Genomic DNA, 21,983 nt, shown 5'->3' on the forward strand with positions numbered 1-21,983 from the left:
TGAGAACGATATCACTCCAACACTATTTTATTGACAACTTGATTCAAAGGCTCCACTGGAAAAGAACCAGGAAGAAAACCCAACATCATTTCCACTACAACGAGAGTTTAAAATACATTTCTACACAGGATTTTAATCCCGAACATAATTGGTTTTCAACAATAAAATTAAATTTCCATTATGGCCTTTAACAAGGGATCCATTTCATTTTCTGTAATACATCACTGAGGTTGTGGAGGGAACGAAAACTGACCAAGTGACAAACAAACATAACAAGGAACACAATCAGACATTCATTTCCATACTGGGTTTTCACAACAGGATTCAACATTGAATCTAAACAAGGGGGAAGGTGAATTTTTCCAATAGGAGATGTCAGACACCACCAAAACAGATGCCCAATCGGGGCTATAATTCAAGAACTTTCGTTCTTCCATACTTTTATGCCAAAATTCATACGTGGTTTGTGCGGACATGTAGGGGCCCATAACACCTTACCCTCTCTCCCTCTTCTCGTCCTGAGAAGAGACTCTACACTGTTGGATTCCAACTGAAGACCTTTCCTTGAAAATGACCACTTCTGCCCTATCCGAGGGTGAGTAATGCCAAACACCCATGAAAGAAAACTTCGAAATTCAAAATAAACACAAAGGAAAAACTTTGAAAACAACTATTTCCAATCCCACCCAACATACTCAACACACCATACAAACATACATAAGTAATAAAACTGAAACATGAAGTACTACATAAAACTAAAATGAGGTAAAACATTCCTACCTTCAAGAAAACAGGTTATGGCAATGAACAAGTTTGAGAAGAGCTAGCTTTCCTCTCCTTCACTTCAATTTTGCAAATCCCTCCAAAACTAGAGGTTGGGTGAACAATCCAAACCTCCTCAAAAATGCCTCTAAATAAGGTCAAAACTCAACTACCTCTAAAATGCAATAACTCCCCCCCACTTGCCTAAAGATCTAGAGGTTTCTAACTCAACTAAACCTAAGGCTAACCTCAAAGTGAGGTTAGGGTCATTCAACCCATGCTGAGATCATTCTATTTTCGCACTAAAGCAAAAATGGACTTTTTGAGTGACCATAAAAGTCAACAAAAGGGGCTGGGGGGGTGGAAAATTCCCCCAACCCATACTCATACCCCTTGGGTGCTTAGATTTCATGATTTTAGGGCCTTAGGGATTGATTTGGGACCAAACAAAAGCTAGGAATTTTTAAGACTATCTAACAACTCCAAAATCTAGATTAAGCACTAATCTAGATTAGGGGTAACTAAACTCGATTAAAAATAGATTAGCGAAAAGGGCACTAACTTAGCTGACTTAGGTCCATAGGCTACATAGTTAACCCAAACCAACATGCTGAGATGCATATTCAATTCATGAGTGTCAAGCGACACTATAAAAAAACTGTTATGAAACATTAACATTTACTGAATACAGAACAATACATTCATACATCTCACGATACGAATAAAATACGAACAACAAAGTTTCCACAAATGACACATAGGGTTTAGTTTCGTTTCTCCATTAGATTTTCTCGGCTAAAATACCCTGCACACTCATTGCACACATCAGTAGCTCCAGAAAATCACATGCATATATGTATATAGCATATTAGGGAAAACTCATAAATTAAAACATTCATCTTTCAGGTAATTCAATTGTTTTATCATATTTTACTCACATTCTCAATCATTACAATTTCATAATCAAAGTGTTAATTCTCCATTTACTTACTTCATCAACATTCATGTTCATAAAGCATTAAATGAAAAACTCAAATATTTGAAAGTAAACATCACACAACATGAAAAAATATAATATGTTCAAAGTATCCGATAGTGTCTCGACATATCGAGTCATGAGTATCAAAATAATAATGTATCACTGGGTAAAAGCACAAACCTGTGTCACCTTTTGTGATATCTTGTACCGTTTCGGCCGGAACACTTTCGACCGTAACGGATCCGGCCGTACACACGTGGTGGTTTCGCGTGCCTACGTGGCGTGTACCATTTTGGCCGAAACAAGTTCGACTGAAAGGGTTACGACCGAAACCCCAAAACAGAATAAAACTTGGCACAAACCTCTAGCGGCTATCATTGTTACTGTTGCGGTTCCTGAATGTTTGGAGAGCGGGTTAAGGGTTTTGGCCGTAACTGGTTGGTGGTTTTTCCCTCCCTATTTTTTAATAGTTTTTAAACGTATTTTTTGATTAGTAGATGCTAATCGTACTTAAAATAGTTGTTTTTTACGTATTTTGTGAGTGGAATGCTTTAAATTATTTATTTTTTAATATGTTTAAATTATTTTAATTATTTTAGATTATTTAAGAATGGTATTTAAATTAATTTGTTAGCAAAAATGTAGTTAAACATGAGATAAAAACGTAGAAAAACATTAATTAAAAGTGTAGAAAAATATTAGGAAAAACATTAGAGTAAAATATAGAAAAACATTAGTTAAAAGTGTAGAAAAACATTAGGTTAAAATATAAAAAAAATTAGGTTAAAATAAAAAAAAACATTAGGTTAAAATATACAAAAACATTAGGTTAAAATATACAAAAATATACCTTCTAACATAACCTTATATTAACTACAATCATAACCCATACCACATTCTAACCATAACATAGGCCCTCTACTAACCGAATGAACCACACTTAGATATTGATGATGTTCATTTTAACAACTAGTTATTGTTAGGTAATAATGATTCTTACATTACCAAATGACACATAATGACCTCATGATACATTTTTGGGTATTTTTATCCATATATATGTTAAGGGGACCTAGGGACTCCTACTAGGTCATTACGTCTGTTATAGGTTATAATAGGTATTCATATGTTTACTAGCACATAATAGGTATTGTCAGGTAATAATGAGTCTTACATTACCAAACAACACATTACTTGATCACTTATGTCAATTGCGTTTTTCAATACCTTATCCATACATGTGTGTCTTAAGGGGACATAGGAGTCGTAATAGATCATACTATTTTTTATAGGTTAGATAATAAATCTTAATATGTATTATTAGGATATAATAGGTCTTATTAGGTAATGATGATTCTTACATTACCATATGACACATAATGACCTCATGATACATTTTTAGGTATTTTTATCCATATATATGTTAAGGGGACCTAGGGACTCCTACTAGGTCATTACGTCTGTTATAGGTTGTAATAGGTACATTCATATGTTTACTAGCACATGATAGGTATTTTCAGGTAATAATAAGTCTTACATTACCAAACAACACGTTACTTGATCACTTATGTCAACTGCGTTTTTCAATACCTTATCCATACATGTGTGTCTTAAGGGGACATAGGAGTCGTAATAGGTCATACTATTTTTTATAGGTTCTAATAAATCTTAATATGTATTATTAGGATATAATAGGTCTTATTAGGTAATGATGATTCATACATTACCAAATGACACATAACGACCTCATGATACATTTTTAGGTATTTTTATCCATATATATGTTAAGGGGACCTAGGGACTCCTACTAGGTCATTACATCTGTTATAGGTTGTAATAGGTATTCATATGTTTACTAGCACATAATAGGTATTGTCAGGTAATAATGAGTCTTACATTACCAAACAACACATTACTTGATCACTTACGTCAACTGCGTTTTTCAATACGTTATCCATACATGTGTGTCTTAAGGGGACATAGGAGTCGTAATAGATCATACTATTTTTTATAAGTTCTAATAAATCTTAATATGTATTATTAGGATATAATAGGTCTTATTAGGTAATGATGATTCTTACATTACCATATGACACATAACGACCTCATGATACATTTTTAGGTATTTTTATCCATATATATGTTAAGGGGACCTAGTGACTCCTACTAGGTCATTACGTCTATTATAGGTTGTAATAGGTATTCATATGTTTACTAGCACATAATAGGTATTGTCAGGTAATAATGAGTCTTACATTACCAAACAACACATTACTTGATCACTTATGTCAACTGCATTTTTCAATATGTTATCCATACATGTGTGTCTTAAGGGGACATAGGAGTCGTAATAGGTCATACTATTTTTTATAGGTTAGATAATAAATCTTAATATGTATTATTAGGATATAATAGGTCTTATTAGGTAATGATGATTCTTACATTACCATATGACACATAACGACCTCATGATACTTTTTAAGGTATTTTTATCCATATATATGTTAAGGGGACCTAGGGACTCCTACTAGGTCATTACGTCTGTTATAGGTTGTAATAGGTACATTCATATGTTTACGAGCACATAATAGGTATTGTCAGGTAATAATAAGTCTTACATTACCAAACAACACATTACTTGATCACTTATGTCAACTGCATTTTTCAATACCTTATCCATACATGTGTGTCTTAAGGGGACATAGGAGTCGTAATAGGTCATACTATTTTTTATAGGTTCTAATAAATCTTAATATGTATTATTAGGATATAATAGGTCTTATTAGGTAATGATGATTCTTACATTACCAAATGACACATAACGACCTCATGATACATTTTTAGGTATTTTTATCCATATATATGTTAAGGGGACCTAGGGACTCCTACTAGGTCATTACATCTGTTATAGGTTGTAATAGGTATTCATATGTTTACTAGCACATAATAGGTATTGTCAGGTAATAATGAGTCTTACATTACCAAACAACACATTACTTGATCACTTACGTCAACTGCATTTTTCAATACGTTATCCATACATGTGTGTCTTAAGGGGACATAGGAGTCGTAATAGATCATACTATTTTTTATAAGTTCTAATAAATCTTAATATGTATTATTAGGATATAATAGGTCTTATTAGGTAATGATGATTCTTACATTACCATATGACACATAACGACCTCATGATACATTTTAAGGTATTTTTATCCATATATATGTTAAGGGGACCTAGGGACTCCTACTAAGTCATTACGTCTGTTATAGGTTGTAATAGGTATTCATATGTTTACTAGCACATAATAGGTATTGTCAGGTAATAATGAGTCTTACATTACCAAACAACACATTACTTGATCACTTATGTCAACTGCATTTTTCAATACGTGTTATCCATACATGTGTGTCTTAAGGGGACATAGGAGTCGTAATAGGACCTCATGATACATTTCTAGGTATTTTTATCCATATATATGTTAAGGGGACCTAGGGACTCCTACTAGGTCATTACGTTTGTTATAGGTTGTAATAGGTATTCATATGTTTAAACTAGCACATAATAGACTGACCTTACTATCAACCTTAATAAAACTATATCCCATTTACTTTATTAACATTCTTAACTCTAATTCAAACTAGTAAATTAAGTCATGAGTTCTAAATTGTAAATTAACATTTGCTAACTAAACTCATTTACTTATCTAGGCTTGAACTGCAAAAATATCTCCTGCATGTATATAAAAAGAGAAATATAAATTAATTTAAAAAAAAAAATACATGTATATTAATTTATATATATGTATATATGCACAAAAACCTGCCACAACTAAATCAGAAATGCGCTCATAATCAGCTGAATATACAGGATCATGAATGTCAATGTCAATGTCAACATCTTCAAAAGGAGGCTTTCTAACTATCTCCTTCAAATCCCAATGTGAAACATATCCATTCTCAATATTTTCACATGCACTCACTACATTGTCCTTAATGCAATCATCACAAAAATATGTTTTCTCTCTTACTTTAAGTACTGGAGGTTTATGATTTCCTGTAGTCATCACTTGATGTAAACTTCTAATTCCAGGAATCGTTTGACAATTGTAAGGATTAGATCGATCTATATCTGTTACAAATACAAAAACTAATTGTCATATTTCAAAATTAATATTTAATTAAAAACTCAACTTGATTTGAAAAAGACATTAAAAATAAATATAATTTAGTTCACCTTTCACCTCCCAAAAGTAACGCTTATTGTATTCAGTATCTCGAGTAGCAAAATGAACTTTGCACCATTCAACAATTTGATTTGCGCTCTCTATCCTATTCCCTGTATGTACATAAAATATGCATGTATATATAAAATTTAAAATATATGCTATTAGAGTATTAAACATGTACATTTAAAAAATGCATATATTTACCTGCAAGTTCATGTTGTTGAAGTGCATGTTTTATACATGCTCCTGCTCCATCATGCTCCCCTTTTCCATGTCCACTTTCAAAGAAATTCCATAAAAACTTAACATTGGTTCTAGCATGTTGCATTGCTAACCAATTAAATGCTTTTGTAGATTTGAATTGTCCTGTGAACGTGAAACATGATAAGTATCTACAATTATCCAAGTACATATATTAAATAGAAATAGACATGTCCAAATAAATACAAGTTAAAATAAAGTTAAATAAATGTGTAATTATTTCGTGTATACTAACTTGCACATCCATCAGACCAAATCCAGTGCTCTGAAACATTTATTCCATGATTTCTGAGATCTTCAGAGAACATTGCAAAACAATGAGCCACATAACTCCTGTCATGAACTTTATCATCGCTAATATAGAAATGAACCTCTTTGATGATGATGCATTCATTTTCATCCAATCTTTCTATCCGATCCACCTCAAATTGTGCATGTCTATAGGTCACTTGCACAAATATTGCAACTTGTTCAGAATGATAATATTGGCTTTGGAGCTTTGTATGAGGTGCAAATGTATAATTCTTAGAAAAATCTATAATTGAAAGTATACAACCAGGTGGAAAACAATTTTTGGAATCACGAAACTGTTTAGCTTGCCATCGTGCACCATGACAATGTTGGATATGTGGATATATCAATGGACAAAACTTGGCCATGAACTCATCATAATGCAATTCACTCTCCTTCAATACAATTTTTCTGGATTCATCCCCTCTATTATTTTGGTATGTCTCATATTCATATCTCATCCATGAAACTGGTGTGGATTCATTAATATTCTCAACTTGCATAATTTGAGAAAATTTGTGTAAATCTGCACAAACTTCACACTGATTTTTGATGCATTGCACTTTGAATTCATCTGAATCTTCTAATTTATCACATAATATGGACCTCACAAATTGTGTTGTACTACTAGGGATGACCAAATTAGGATTAAGTATTGCCATAACTTTTTTAAATGATTGCAAGTGTAGACCAAATTCAACATGATTTCTACAACAACAAGTTTCTCGCATCTTATTTATGCGTACAAAGGAAGGACGTAAACTCTCAAACATTCTTTGACATATTTTGACATTTGAAAATTCTTGTTTGAATGCTTCAAAAAGTTCACTTTGAGTTATATCTATGAAATGTTTTGGATGTTCAATTTTGGCCCCTGTTTCTTGATCTTTAATTTGTATAGTATCATGCCTGTTGGAAGAAACACGAGAATGTGTGGTCCAAAATTCAATAACTTGTCTTTTTACTTCTTCAGAAATCCTGTCTTTTCGAGGAACTCTACAAATAGTCACCCAGTTATTCTCAATGTTATCATCTAGCATATTTCCCCTCTTGATGTATCTCTGGAAAATTCTTCTAGATATATGTAGTACATCAGAAATTGCACGTACCTATTTTCTATGTGTCAATTTTCTACTAGATATAGTAGTCATCAATGCTCTATGTGCATTACTCAAATCACCTCCTCGAGTTGTGTTGTCAATTTTGTTATAAACATTTTGCAAATTTTCAACTATTGTTTTATTAATATTATGAGCATGGCTTTTCCTGTTATCAACACCCAACAACTCTAAGACAGGTCTCATATCTCTTCTCCTAAATAACTTGACAAATAATTGTGCCTGTCCAAATATACTTTTATCCTTGAAATATTCATCCCACATGTTTTGACAATGCTTTTTGATAGTGTTATCATTTATCAGATCTTTAGATGGAATTTGGTTAAAAAGTAGTTCTTCATGCAAATCCATCAAATTTTTTATGCTTTCTAATTTGTCTCTATCAATAGAACTGCCAATTTCTTCCTCTTCATTACTTTCATTTTCTTCATGAATCTCATCATGTTCAGGAATTATAGTAGGTTGGTTTTGAGCATGTTTTGTATGGCCTTTCATTTTGTCATCTCTTTTTCTATCATATTTCCTTGATCTTTTCCTTTTACTACCCATTGAATAATTCAACCTATAGAAAAAAAAATAAAAAAATTAGATTTTACTAAATATCAGCTAATGGTTCAATATATAATACATAAAAATAAAAATAATTAGAAGGGAAAAAAACACCTTCAAATTATTTGATCCTTTGCAATATTGATTAAATCCGCAAAACAGTTGTTGAAAATTGCTTCAAAATTAATTGTTTTTTGCAAATCTTCTTTCAATTTTCGCTATCCTTGTATATTTAATTATTTAAAAAAGACAACACAATATTTTTTTATATCAAAAAGTCACACTAACCGCTAGCGGTTTCTCAAGTCGACTAGGGGTTTCGGCCATAACTGTTCCGACCGAAACGGTTACGGCCGAAACAGTTCCGGCCGTAACTGTCTATGTGGCAGCCTATGTGGCAGCCAAACAAGCAAAAATTAGAACTTCTGTAAACATCTCACTTTGAAGGCCAATTTGACCTACTAAATTGAAGTATTTTTTAAAACTAAAAATATACTTTAGTAGTTCTCGGAGTCACGATTATGATTGTATAATTTTTTTAAAGTTTTGATTATGAATAATATGTTATAATTTAAAAATATTACAAGTAGGTATCTTAAGATTCAGGAAGATGTCTATTAAAAAATAAGAAAAAAATAGTAAATCATGTTAAATTTTTTTTTATTTTAATGGTGCACTAGAGGAGAGAGTCTTCTTCAAGAATATGTAATTTAAAAAAAAAAAATGTAGATTTGATGGAAAATGTTTGACGGGAGAAAAAAACTGTCTATTTCTGATAACTTTGACTTTGACCAGTTATAACTTGAAAAATATTAGCCGAATTTCAATTTTTATTTTTCGGTGCACCAGGTATACATGTTAACTCTAACATATTCCAAAATCAAACCAAAATATGAAGATTTGCATATATTTGTTTGATGGGAAAAAAAATCTATATTTTTAGTATTTAAAAAAAAATTAAAAATACACTTTAAAAATTCAAAAATAAATAAAATTTCCACTCAATTTTTTTTAAAAAAATTATAGACATAAACTTCATCCAATTTTACACATTTAATTAGTTTACATCATCTTCAAATTCTAAGCACAAATGCCACTTTTATTTCATTAAAGTTGAAGACTTTAAATTCTGATATCACTTCTCCTTTATAAAAGGTGACACAGGTTTGTGCTTTTACCCCACTATGCTACAATGGGTCGGGGCGAGGCCTCACATCCTCCCCCACTAGGCATGAACTTCCTCCTAGAGTTCATAAAAAAGATAAGGGTACTGAGCTTGCATCCGTGCTGCATCCTCCCATGAAACTGTGACCTCATCATAACAATCACATTAGACCCTAACTTGGTCCAACTCTTGACCTCGAAGAGCTAGGGTCCGTCAGCAATAATACGGATAGGCTCCAGCGCTAGCGGCCCGTCCAACTCCACCTATAGTCTTGATAACTGTAGCCTGATGCTTAGCCTAGCGGTTATCAACCACTGCAAAAACTTTGTGGGACCTTCCCATGTCTCCAACTGTCGGCTCTAAAAAGGCCCCTCTCTGACCAGCAGATGACTGTCCCTGTAGACACTCCTTAGTTATATGACCCATGTCACCACAAGTGTAGCATGGTCCTCGGGTATAAGATTGTGTACCCTGTGATCCTGACTATTGTGGGCCTCTTGACCTGCTAGATCCACCGTATCCACCCCTGGAAGACTGCTGAGTCTTCACTGATTGTGACTATGGGGCCTGTACCTTTTGATCCTAGTTGGGGTCTTGTGACTGCCACTACTTGGGCTTGGAGCCTTGATAACCCTATGAGGGTTCATGCTGCTACTACTGCTGAAACTGTTGGCCCTTAGAGGACCCTGGTGTAAAGTTTTGATTCCCTTTCCAAGAGGGTTTTTGTTGGGTAGAGTTTCGATTCTAAGACCGATCTCGTGACTCCTGTCTACCTTGAGTATCCTCAACAACTAGTGCTATCTCCCCTACCTGTCTGAAGGTGGTAGGAAAGGCCAAACGAACTGAACCTTGAAGTGCAAAATTTAGTCCCATGATGAAGCGATGCACTCATAGTTTCTCGTCCTTCATGTATTCAACATAAGGAAGGAGCTCAAGAAATCTACTCTCATACTAAGCTATTGTAAGACCCCTCTGATATAGAGAATGAAACTCCTCTATCTGCTTCTGTCTGAAGTACTCTGACAGGTACCTCTCTCAGAACCTCTCCAAGAATGACTCCCATGTGAGGGTATCCATCCTCACTCCTCCTATAGTCTCCTCTTAATGCCACCAATTGGAGGCATATCCTCTCAGTTGATGGACTGCTAAATGTGCCTTCAGATTACTCCCATAAGGACGTAATCCAAAGCACCACTATAGACTCTATAACCAAGCCTCTGCTACTGTTCCGTTAGTGGAACCGGTAAAGAATGGTGGCCCGAGTCTTATCAACTCCCTGATATCATCTCCGATATGCCTAGGAGGTCTGTTAAGTGGGGGTCCTCTCTGGTGTATTGACTCACCCTCGTGCTCACCCTATCTCTTTAATTGCCTCGGTGGGGGACTCCTAGTCCTCTCTCTAACTCCAGGTCCACCTCCTCCGAGTACCTCTGCTTCCACTACGGGAATCTACTATCCTGGCTGAACTACAGGTAGCACCCTCTGCTGAACTACACCAATCAATGTCTGAAGGGCATCCTAAATGTCCTGATTCAGGTTCGGTGGTGGGGGTGGTGGTGATCCATCCTTCTGTCCCGCTCTACCACCTCTCGCCTTACAACCTCTGCCTCGTTGATTGCTTCGAGTAACATGAGGCATCCTTCAAAATTTAATGTTTGAGTTATGTTCCAGAAGCACAATGGTTTAAGGTTCCTAGTGTTGAAACTAGGCTCTGATACGTATTTTTATATTATAATTGGCCAAAAAAAAAAAACTAATGAATGCACTATATACTTCCTTCTCAATACCTAATAGTGAAAGCTCCTAAAGATGTTTTATTACAAATTTTAAAAGTAATTATAAATTATAAGATTGTTGATAAAAAAAGATATTTTGGGTGGGCTAAATAAGTTTAAAAAAGAACAAATTGACGCATTAGTCTTCTCATATTTTCATTAGCTGAAATAATTAAAGCTCCTAAAGATGCTATTAAATTAAGAACAAAATTGTAAACTATAAGTTTTTTTTTCTACATTTATTTTATTTGAACTATATTTCTCTAATTTCAATAAAATGTGTTTTATTTATTAAATATGTTAAAAGAAATAAAACATTTATAGCAATAATTATATTAAATAATTGTCATTAATAAAATTTATTATTGTGCAGATTTTTTTTAATTGTTTAAATTTTTGGGAATGAATGTGATTTGATATTGAGTAAACTGTAGATGTGGTGGAATCCCTCTCCCAACCAAAACCTAGATGAATTCCTTTAAATCTCTTACTAAAGTGCTCAATATGCATCCAACATAGTTTCATCTCCCAAACCTTCTCCTTCATTTTTGGAAGAATTCTTTTCTTAAGGCCATAAACAACTTAATTGGATATTTTTGAAGGTAGATGGGGCTACAATTGAACCTAGTATATCTACTTTTTCTTTCATTTTGGTTCACCTTGACATCTCGACATCTCTTTTGAATTATATGGTTCTCATGGTTGAGGGCAAGCCGTAGGCCCAATCGTTGGGTTTTGAGGCCTTCCATTCATATGTATACGATGCTTCTCTATTGGTCATCTAGCTACAAACTATTCTCGTTTGTATTATACATGTGTCTCCAAATACTAGAAGGATGTAAACGATGATCATTTGATTGTCCTGGCCACTAAATCTTCCTCTAATGACACATGTAAAGCTGATGATGGACCCCTTGGGTGATGCTCCTTATATTTTGACCTTCTCCATTGTAATAGCTATGCCTTCTGGTGGAAGGATGAAAATGATGATTATTTGATTGTCCTATCTATTGAATCTTCCTCTAATGATACTCTTTAGGCTAATGATGTGTCCCCTTAGGTGATGCTCATTTCATTCCAACCTCCTGCACATTCTAGTAGATCTACCTCATGTAACATCAATTTATTTTCTTATGAAAAGAGGTTTTTTATTTCTATTTTTACTTCTGAGGATGAACGTGATTTGATACTAAGTAAACTATAGATGTGGAGATATTACTCCCTCACGTGATTTGATACTAAGTAAAATATAGATGTGGAGATATTACTCCCTCTCATTCAAAACGTAGATAGTCCACTTTAACCCTCTTATTTAACTTCTCAATGTGCATTGAGAGTTCTCCCCTTTTTTTGGGAGAATTCTTGCATCGTGGCCATAGGCAACTCTATTGGTATTTATCTAAAGGTGGACGAGGCTATGATGAAGTGAGTTGATCTAAATCAACTCACATTTTGGTTGACCTTGACATCTTCACATCCCTTTTGTATGATGTGGTTCTCATGGGCAGGAATAACCCATGTACCTAATAGATACATTTTGAGGCTCGCCCCCCTTCATATGTAAGGAGTGCTTCTCTATTGGTAATCTGGCCACAAACTATTCTCTTTCACATTGTAAGAATGTTTCCACAAGGTGAAAGGATGAAAATGATGATCATTTGATTATCTCGGTCACTTAATATTCATCTAAGGGCAAGATGATGATGTATCACCCTTAGTTCATGCTCCTTCTATTCCAACTTACTTTTTCCAAGATGATGATGTATCCCTCTAGTGGAATTCTCTTCTTTGACTACTACTACTCTTGATATGCTTTAGCACGTAGATTTTGATGCTCAATATTTTTAGTGCTTTGGTCCTATTGATGATGTTGATTGTCTCTCTCTAAGGGCCCCACTATATTGTGTTTGGGATCTTGCTAACAATATCTCTTGGATAATTATTCTTTGGAAAAGGAAGAATAACTTTTTAGTTTCTCACTCTTCTCCCAATATTATGGGTGAGTTTTCTAATCATATTTGATGTGGGCCACTAGTTGTGCATCTAGTCATTTGTCAATAGTCTTCTCTTGAACTTTCTATACTTATATTATGTTCTTATTCCTTGGGGGTGTGGTTTGGTAAGGGAAAAAACTCCTTGTATTCTAATTTTAATAATAATTTTTTTCCATTAGTTTTACATTTGATTATTATAAAGAAAAATAAAATCCAATTGGTGCAAAAGAAAGATTTGTTTTAAAGTTAGTTCAATGTATTGCACTATTTATTTGATCTTGTAGTTTGAAGATGCATTTGACTTAGAGTAATCAACTAAAGTCCTTCAATAGTAGTTTACTTGAGATGTGGTATTAGGGCAGTTGGATGTGATGGTGCATTCGGTGTCTTCCAAGCATGAGTGGATTCCATGAGGGGGAAGTCATGATAGAGACATTAAACTAAAACTAAGGCCATTTGATGTACATGCCCATGAATTTTGGCACACAATCCTTAAAATTTATTCATACCCAAATTAATTGTCCATGGTACCACCTAATTCATTTGTACTAGTACTCAAGTTCTCACAAAGGAGAAAAATCACACATTAGCAATTGATGATTACTAGTATGTAAACCTTCACATCTATGAGACTTGGTCATCAACCTTGTTGATGACCTCTTTGTTAACATGTCAACACCACCATTAACCTCCCTAAACATGTAACCCAACAAGTACTCATTGAAGTGGTTGAAAAGTGTTAGTAATTGATCAAATTCTCTTTTGAATTTCCAATTACAAATAATTGAAAACTCAAAATGCATTTCATAGGATATCTTTAGCCATGTAGATGATAAAATTATTTCTTCTTCTTTTTCAAATGCTCTTCTTCTTCAAGGTAATAATAATAAAAAGAAAGTAACTTTTAATATTGATTTTCTTGACTCCCAAACTAATGTCAGTCTCCAACCCTAACCTTGCCACTTTTAGTTTAACATCATTATCAATAATTGTTGGTGATGGGAGAATCGGCTTCAAATGATCCTATTCTCATTAGCTTTGTAATTTTAGCTTGTACGAGATGTAGTTAGGTATTTAGATTATGTCATTTATGTCAAAATTTGTTATAAAAATAAAATTGATAGTGGCTGAAAGTGACGAGTCATAGTCCAAAGGTCATTATTTGAAATAAAATTTAGATCTCCTCATCAAAGGTAAGATTATTAGCTTCACATAGACACATTTGTAAAATACATCCATTTATGTTGGCTAACCAATTTTTCCCTTAGTGCCTAAGTCTTATGGAAAATTAGTTTTTAATATATATCCTATTTAGGTTGAACACCCATGTTATATATAATACAATTTTTTTGTGTAGTGATAGTGAGTATATATGAATTAATTTCAAACATTAAGTAGGTAGTGATTAAAGAAGATGGAAAAAAAGGGGAGATATATGAATTAAGTTTGAACATTAAGTAGGTAGTGAATAAAGAAGATGAAAAAAGGGAGAGGACCTAGTAGTTGAACACTCTAACTTCACGCTTCTCAAAATCCTATGTGGAAGTTTCCAAACACTCCCAAAATTTTACAACTTACTTGGAAGTCCTTTTTTTATTACTAAGGTTTGGGTCCACATCATCAAACATGATACCACATTAACACATTGTTTTGCCAAGGTATCCAAAAAGGTCCCAAGAAAAGGAGAGATCCGTCCTTGTGCACTAAGTCATGTTTTATTACTAGCGTAACATCGCATGATTGGTTATTTTTAGATCTAAGGAATATATTTTACTCAATGATGGGTAGTTATCATCAACACAAACAACTTTAAATTCACAAATTTTGGTTTATTATTGTTAGATGTATTTGGCAAGAAGGCAATAATTACTACAAAAATTATTGGAACATGCTCAACTACTGGGTTTTTTACCCTAGTAAAGATGTCAAATTAGTAGGGAATAAAATATATTAAATGAGACAAAGATTTGTTAATTAAAAGATTCTATGATTATTGATAAGACATGTCCATAGTGAAGAGTGGTGTCTCTAAAAATGTGATTGCATGTTTTCAAGTGTGATGTAAAGTAGTGTGTGGAAAGTAAGTGTTTTTAATGAATTATTAGTAAGAAAAAGAGAAAATCTAGTGTATAAATGGAGACATCAATGAAAATGAATGAATACCATTGGAGACAATGTTTGCAAGACAAAAATATGGTAAATCATTCAATTTAAAAGCATAATCATGAGTAGACGTGATGCAAATTTAAGAAAGCATCAAACAAAAATATAAATTCTAGAGTATTATGAATCTAATGGTAACATGTCACACATTCTTAAAAGAATAAGAGAACATGATAACTGATCAAAAAAATTAAGTTGAAGAAAGGAAAATGATTGAACTAGAGGTAATAAACCAAAAAAAATTGAAGAAAAAGAAGATTATGAGATGTTGGAGTATTAGAATATTCCCTTGAAAGAGGAATTAGAAAAAAATCCTCATCGTTAAAAAAGTTCTGAGTTCTTGAATGAACAAAAGACACCATCCATAAAGACATTGAATGCTATTTAAATGAGAAAAAGGGCACCATGAATAAATATGGATGTGACACCATCCATAAAGACATTGAATGCTATTTAAATGAGAAAAGGACACCATGAATAAACATGGACGCGGTTATCCTCCCTACAAAATGCATTGTTGACCAAATTTCAAAAAATTGAAAAGATAGTGATTTGTTTTTTTGAAAATTTCAGCATTTGATCTTCATGATCTACATATTTTGTGATCGAAAACAACAAAAAAATTTAGAAATATTCACTTTATTTTCGTGAATTTGAAAAAAAAAAACATGTTTAATTTTTTGTTTTGTTTTGTCTTTAGTACATTTTTGTCTAGAGATTAGCTAGCGCCAATAAATATTACCCCTACATATGGAAAATTACCAAAAAGGAAAATTCAAAGAGACATAAAGAAATCAAAACAAGAAGAATTAAAGGGTTGTGCCGAAACCCTAAAAAGCCATATCAACATGTAACTAGAAAAAAGTAAGATCAAGTTATAAAAACAAATACTCCTAAAAAAGTTATTAAGAACAATTCAAAAATGTGATTTCCTTCGAGGGAAGGGCACATGAGTAGGTTACAAGTTGTTTTTAAATGGTTGTTACTTGTCTAATAAGTTTGGTCATAGGTAAAGTGACTGTAAATCATATACCATATTTATAGAATAAGAATATAAGCTCTTATGGGTTCAAATGAACCATATGTTACAAATACAATAATTATGGACCCACAACACATTGTTGTTGTAGTAGTCTTTTTGTGAAATGAGCTCTAGAGAGAAGACAACTTAGAGGATGAAGTTTGACAAAATAAAAGAAAAATATAAAAAATAATGTGGTGGAGATGTGCATAAGATTGAACTTGATAAATGAAATTTCCAAAAATATGATAGGAGGATGACAACAATCCAAAGGTATATTTGTATTGCACGTCTGTTATAGTAGCGCCGGGTCATTCTTCATAGTGGAGTCTCTAGATAGGAAGCTATTGATTTATTCACATTATAGAGGGCCATTCTTGGCATTACTGTTAAGCCTTTGGAAGATTAAAAAAATCTTTCAATAGTTTAACATTCCTTTGCTAAATAATGTTGCGCCGCTATGCAAACTCTGAGATTAAATTGTTTTTCTTCAATTTATGAATGACACCACAACTTAGATCAAATATATGAAATATTTCCATAATGTGGATGAAAAAAATGTAGATTGGAAAAAAATTCTTCTTTGAAGATAGAGATATCATGACTATAATTTCTGAAGTTCCTTTGTATTATTTTGAGCTCTACACCTTGAAAATGGAATAGTTGTTATGCAAGTTAAAATGGCAAGAGTACATTTACATTGACTGTTGCTCAAATACTTCTCTTTACTTAAGATTGAGATTTAATTTATACAGACAACATAATAGAATACTATTTGAATGAAACTTAATTGATGGTTAACCATAATGGTCAATTTATATTTTACTTTTTAAAGAAAGAACAAAATATTTCAATGAAGGTCTTATTTTTCTAAAAATAGAAAAAAATTAAATTAGAATAGATTTACACACATAACATTTTAGTTATATAATTGTTTTCACGAAAGCTTATATCTACACTAAAAAAGTTGTCTAGATATTTCTATAGAATCTAAGTGAGAATTTTTTTCTTGATCAAAGTTTAGTAGTCGTATTGCACTCAGATAAATTATTTCTCATTCATAGTCTAGAAATAAAATTGTCCACCCACTCATACAATTATGGTTTTCTCATATAATATTACTGGTTGTTGAATGGGTAGTTACGATTTTAGCATTTTTGTTTCACACGTTTTCCTTATTTATATCAACATTGTTTGAAATAGTATCTTTGTTACATTTTTTTCAATATGGTAAATTCATAGAGATATAGTTCTTATATTTCTATTAGCATAATTATTAATAAAAAGTAATATTGAAAGTAATTAAATATATTGAATGATAAGATTAAATAAATTATATTTTTTCTTGATATTTAATTATAAGAATTTTTTTGTGTCATGTCCATTGAATTTGATTTCACAAAATATTAACTATTGTTTTTTTATAACCTCTATTACAATATTATAAGAAAATTGATTATATATAATAATGTTATTGTTCATTCTACTCATAAACAAGACATTCAAGGACATCTACATTAAAAATAGGTAGATCAAATTATTTTTTTAATATAAAAGGAGTGACTTTCTTATTGCGATATATCACATTTAATATCTTGGAAAGGAATTAGATAGAAGATATTTTTTATATTTAGCTTTTGCATATCAAATAAAAAATTGGCTATACAAATGTGATTGTAGATCACACATATAGTATCACTTAAAATTTGTCATCGACTACAATTATTATGAAACTTCATAAAAACAATAGTTCTAACACTTAGAATTTCATCGTATGCAATGATTACCAATTTGGATTTGTAAATAAAAAAGTATATCAATTTAAACCTAACATAATTTTTGAAATTGTGAGACATTAAATATTGAATTAAAAAATTTAATTATGGCATACCTAATGCATGCCAAAGTGCGATTGCTAGTCTTACAGAAAGTTAATTTAATCTATATTCTATTTTGACCAACCCCATTCTTGATGGACGTGACTATCCTCCCTACAAATTGTATCGTTGACTAAATCTCAAAAAAATGAAAAACACAATAATTTTTTTTGAAAATTTCAACATTTTATCTTCATGATCTGTATATTTTGTGATCGATAACAACAATTTTTTTGAGAAAATTTCATTGTGTTTTCGTAAATCTAAAAAAAAATCATGTTTTGTTTGGAGATTAGCCAACACCATTCTTGACATCCAAGACAAAGTCATTACTGTTCATGGTGGTCAACGTCAATGCCATATATATAATACATCATTTAAGGGCATCGATGTTGAGTACATGTCAAGTGTTTTCTAATATGAAGTCATTAGTCATTAATGAAGCATTGATTATGTTTAACAAGAAATGAATCAAAATTTAAAAAGTAAGAGTGTGTGAAAGTGTAAACGAAATATAAAATAGTGTGAGAAAATAAATGTTTTAATGAAATATTAGAAGACAAATGAGCAAATCTATCACATAAATGAGAGACATATCAATAAAGAAGAATTAATAATATTAGACAAGCATGAGTGCTCCATTAGATACACACTATTTTTCATTAGTAGTGCTCTTATGTTACAAAAAATATATACATACATTTATCCTACTCTAATCCTATTCTAATGAATATTATTTTAGAAAGTAAAAATAAATATTAATTAATAATATATTTAAAATATTAATATTAATTAAAAAATTATATAAAAATATAAAAAATGATAATATTTCTTTTATATTCTAATAATAATTATAGAATGTGATGTAAAATGTTGATACAAAAATGGATTGAAGAAAATTGACACCCTTAATATAGATATAGTTTTGAATGATGATAAGATACATTTTAGGATACAAGATGAATAATTTGAATTGATAGATTTACACCATTTTATTTATTTATTATTTAAAACATATTTATTATTTTAAATTTAATTCAATTTTTTTTTTTTTTTTTTTGTAGATTTTAACTAATAATAGTAAAATATAAGATTTTAAACGTATTAGTATGGACCCATATTTTTCCTAGTACTTATTAAAATCTTGTAGTTTATTAAGTATTTATTTAAAATATACATTGGATCAACATTTGATTTTTGGGAAAAAAGAAAATCTCCATATAATTATCTAATTTAATTAACTAGATAACTATACCTTTGTTATTTCTTGGGATTGTTGCAAATGTAGTTGCATTGCCTCTATGGTATATGTTTTTCAAATGCAACAATCTCCCTTGTATTTATATTGGAAATAAGGTTATGAAGAGACATATCCTTTCTTGAGAAAGAGGGCTGAACCAGCTAGTTGTAAGGAATGGAAAAAGAAGAAGGAGATTTGGGATATTCTAGAACATGGGAACTTTACAGGTTTTATGGAGAAGGTTAAAGGTAGTAACCCTTCTATTACTCGCCAATTCATTAAAACATTTTAGGATGGGAGTATTCTGGTGTGTAATTAGAGAATGGAGGTTACTGAGGACATCATAGCGGAAGCTACAAGCCTTGACATAGAGGGGATCAACTTTAATAGAGATAGGAAGCTTTTAGATCGGGCAGTGGAGGAATTTGTGAAAAAGGCAAAGGAATGAAACAGACTGGTTAAAATGGTAATTCTTTTTTTAGCCCTAGTTCTATATCTCACCCCTAGAGGTTTGTCATGTTCGTTGTTATTGAATACTTAACTTTGGATGGTCACTTTACTAAGATATTTGGGTACCACTTTATTCTAGTGAACCATTTTAGGAATAGGGTTAGGCTTAATCTTCCTTTCTACCTCAAGAAATCATTGGGTACTACAATTTTAGCTATTTAGAATGATCCTGAGGATGACCATACCTGCAAAGAAGGTTTAATAGTGCTATTTATTAACCTCCTTGAATTAAAAAAAGTGGATAAACCCTAGTTCAGTAAGAAAACTATAGAATGTGAGACATAGAGGATTGAATAAGATGAGGGTTTTGGTGAGGAAACAGAGGATGAGATTGAGGAGATTGAGGTTAAGAAGAGGAAAAAGCTAGAGCCTGGTAGCTTGTCTAGAAAGAAAAGGAAGATTAAGGAGACTGATTCAGATGCTGATACAAATTCTGAAGAGGAGTTGGAAGAGGGGAATGAGAAAGGTGGTATTGCTAGTAAGGTCTCTAAAAACAAGGGGAAGAAAATGGACAGGGCCCCAAGCATACCTTTTGATAATGAACCTCTAATTAAGAGGATGGAGCGAAAAGAAAAAAATGCACTTCGCCAAGGGAAGATGGATGCTAATGGGCATGTGGAGATCGATTATGAAAGAGATAATGTTGGTGGGGACGAGGATGACCTTACTCATAACAAGGGTAGTGATGACCAAGGGTTTTTGAAAGGGATTTTTGGCAATCTAGGGCTGATGAAGAAGGAGATTAGTAGTATGCAACAACAAATGCAGGACATTGTTAGAGAATTTGACCAGCTCAACAAAACTACTAGAGGGGAGAGAACTCTGGGACAACATATTGATAAACTTTCTGAGGTGATTGGTAACACTCAAAGGTTAAGAATTTAATGAAATGTGTTCCACCCCTCGAAGCCAAAAATAGAGCTTTAGATCAGCTAATAAAAGATTTCCAGAAAAAAGTTAGATAGTCTAGGTAATAGAGTGGTTAATATGGAGAAGATGGTCAAGAAATTGGCAAATTAAAATTTCTCCATTCTAAAGACAGTGGCTGACAACATTAACACTCTCTTGAAAAAATTCAAACAAGGGAAAGGTCAAAGATCCAAGGAAGTGAAAGATGATCAAGGACCTACCAAGCGCACTAGGGCCAACTCGAAGAAGACAGAGCGTGTCAAAGCCAAAGAAATGGATGATCTGAAGGCCTCTACAGAAAACATGAATATCCTTGCAGATTAGGCACTGGATCTACTGAAGACCTTGTAGGTGGTTTTGTGCTGTCTTTTTGCTATCTTTTCCATCTCGTTGTTTTTAGCTATTTGTTTTAGCTTGTTTTGCTCTTGGTGCTAATGCATAGTTCTTCTGGGTTTGTTAGTTTTTATTTCTTTGCTACTCTGTAAAAGATTTTAGGTCCTTAAAAACCTAGTTTTACTTAATCAAAGTATATGTATATATAACATTATTAATTTATCTCATATAATAATAACCTTTATATATATCACTATTAATTTATCTCATATATATATATATAACATTTTTAATTTATCTCATATAAGCATAACCTTATATCTCCTACATTATATCTAATATATAATTATTCATATGTTTATCCTACTAAAGCTACAAAACATTAACACTCCCTCTTAGCTAGGGATGACAAACACATCACTGTATAATACCTCAATGTAATATAAGAATATCTTTGATTAGAAGAAACTCAATATTTTGATATCACAGGGTAAAATTACAAAGCTGTGTCACCTTTCATGCTAACTTCTCAGAGCGATTAAATTTAAGTATTTCTATCTAAAAGTCATTTTTGTTTAAACACATGATCTTGATAAATTTATTCTAGCTAAGCTATTTATGGTATCACACTTTTCCAATTGGAAATGTTTATTAAATGCATGTTTTATACTAGTTAGTATCCAATTACTAAAGAAATAAAATTATTTCAAAAAATTGACATTTCAATAAATCATACTAATTTTTATTATATATTTTTAATAATATATAAACACCATTTTATAGAGCTCAAAGTCATGAATATTCTCATAT

The sequence above is a fragment of the Cupressus sempervirens genome, chromosome 3 (genome assembly GCF_028749045.1).
Source record: "Cupressus sempervirens isolate cs-2001-9-10 chromosome 3, ASM2874904v1, whole genome shotgun sequence".
Classification (NCBI taxonomy): domain Eukaryota; kingdom Viridiplantae; phylum Streptophyta; class Pinopsida; order Cupressales; family Cupressaceae; genus Cupressus; species Cupressus sempervirens.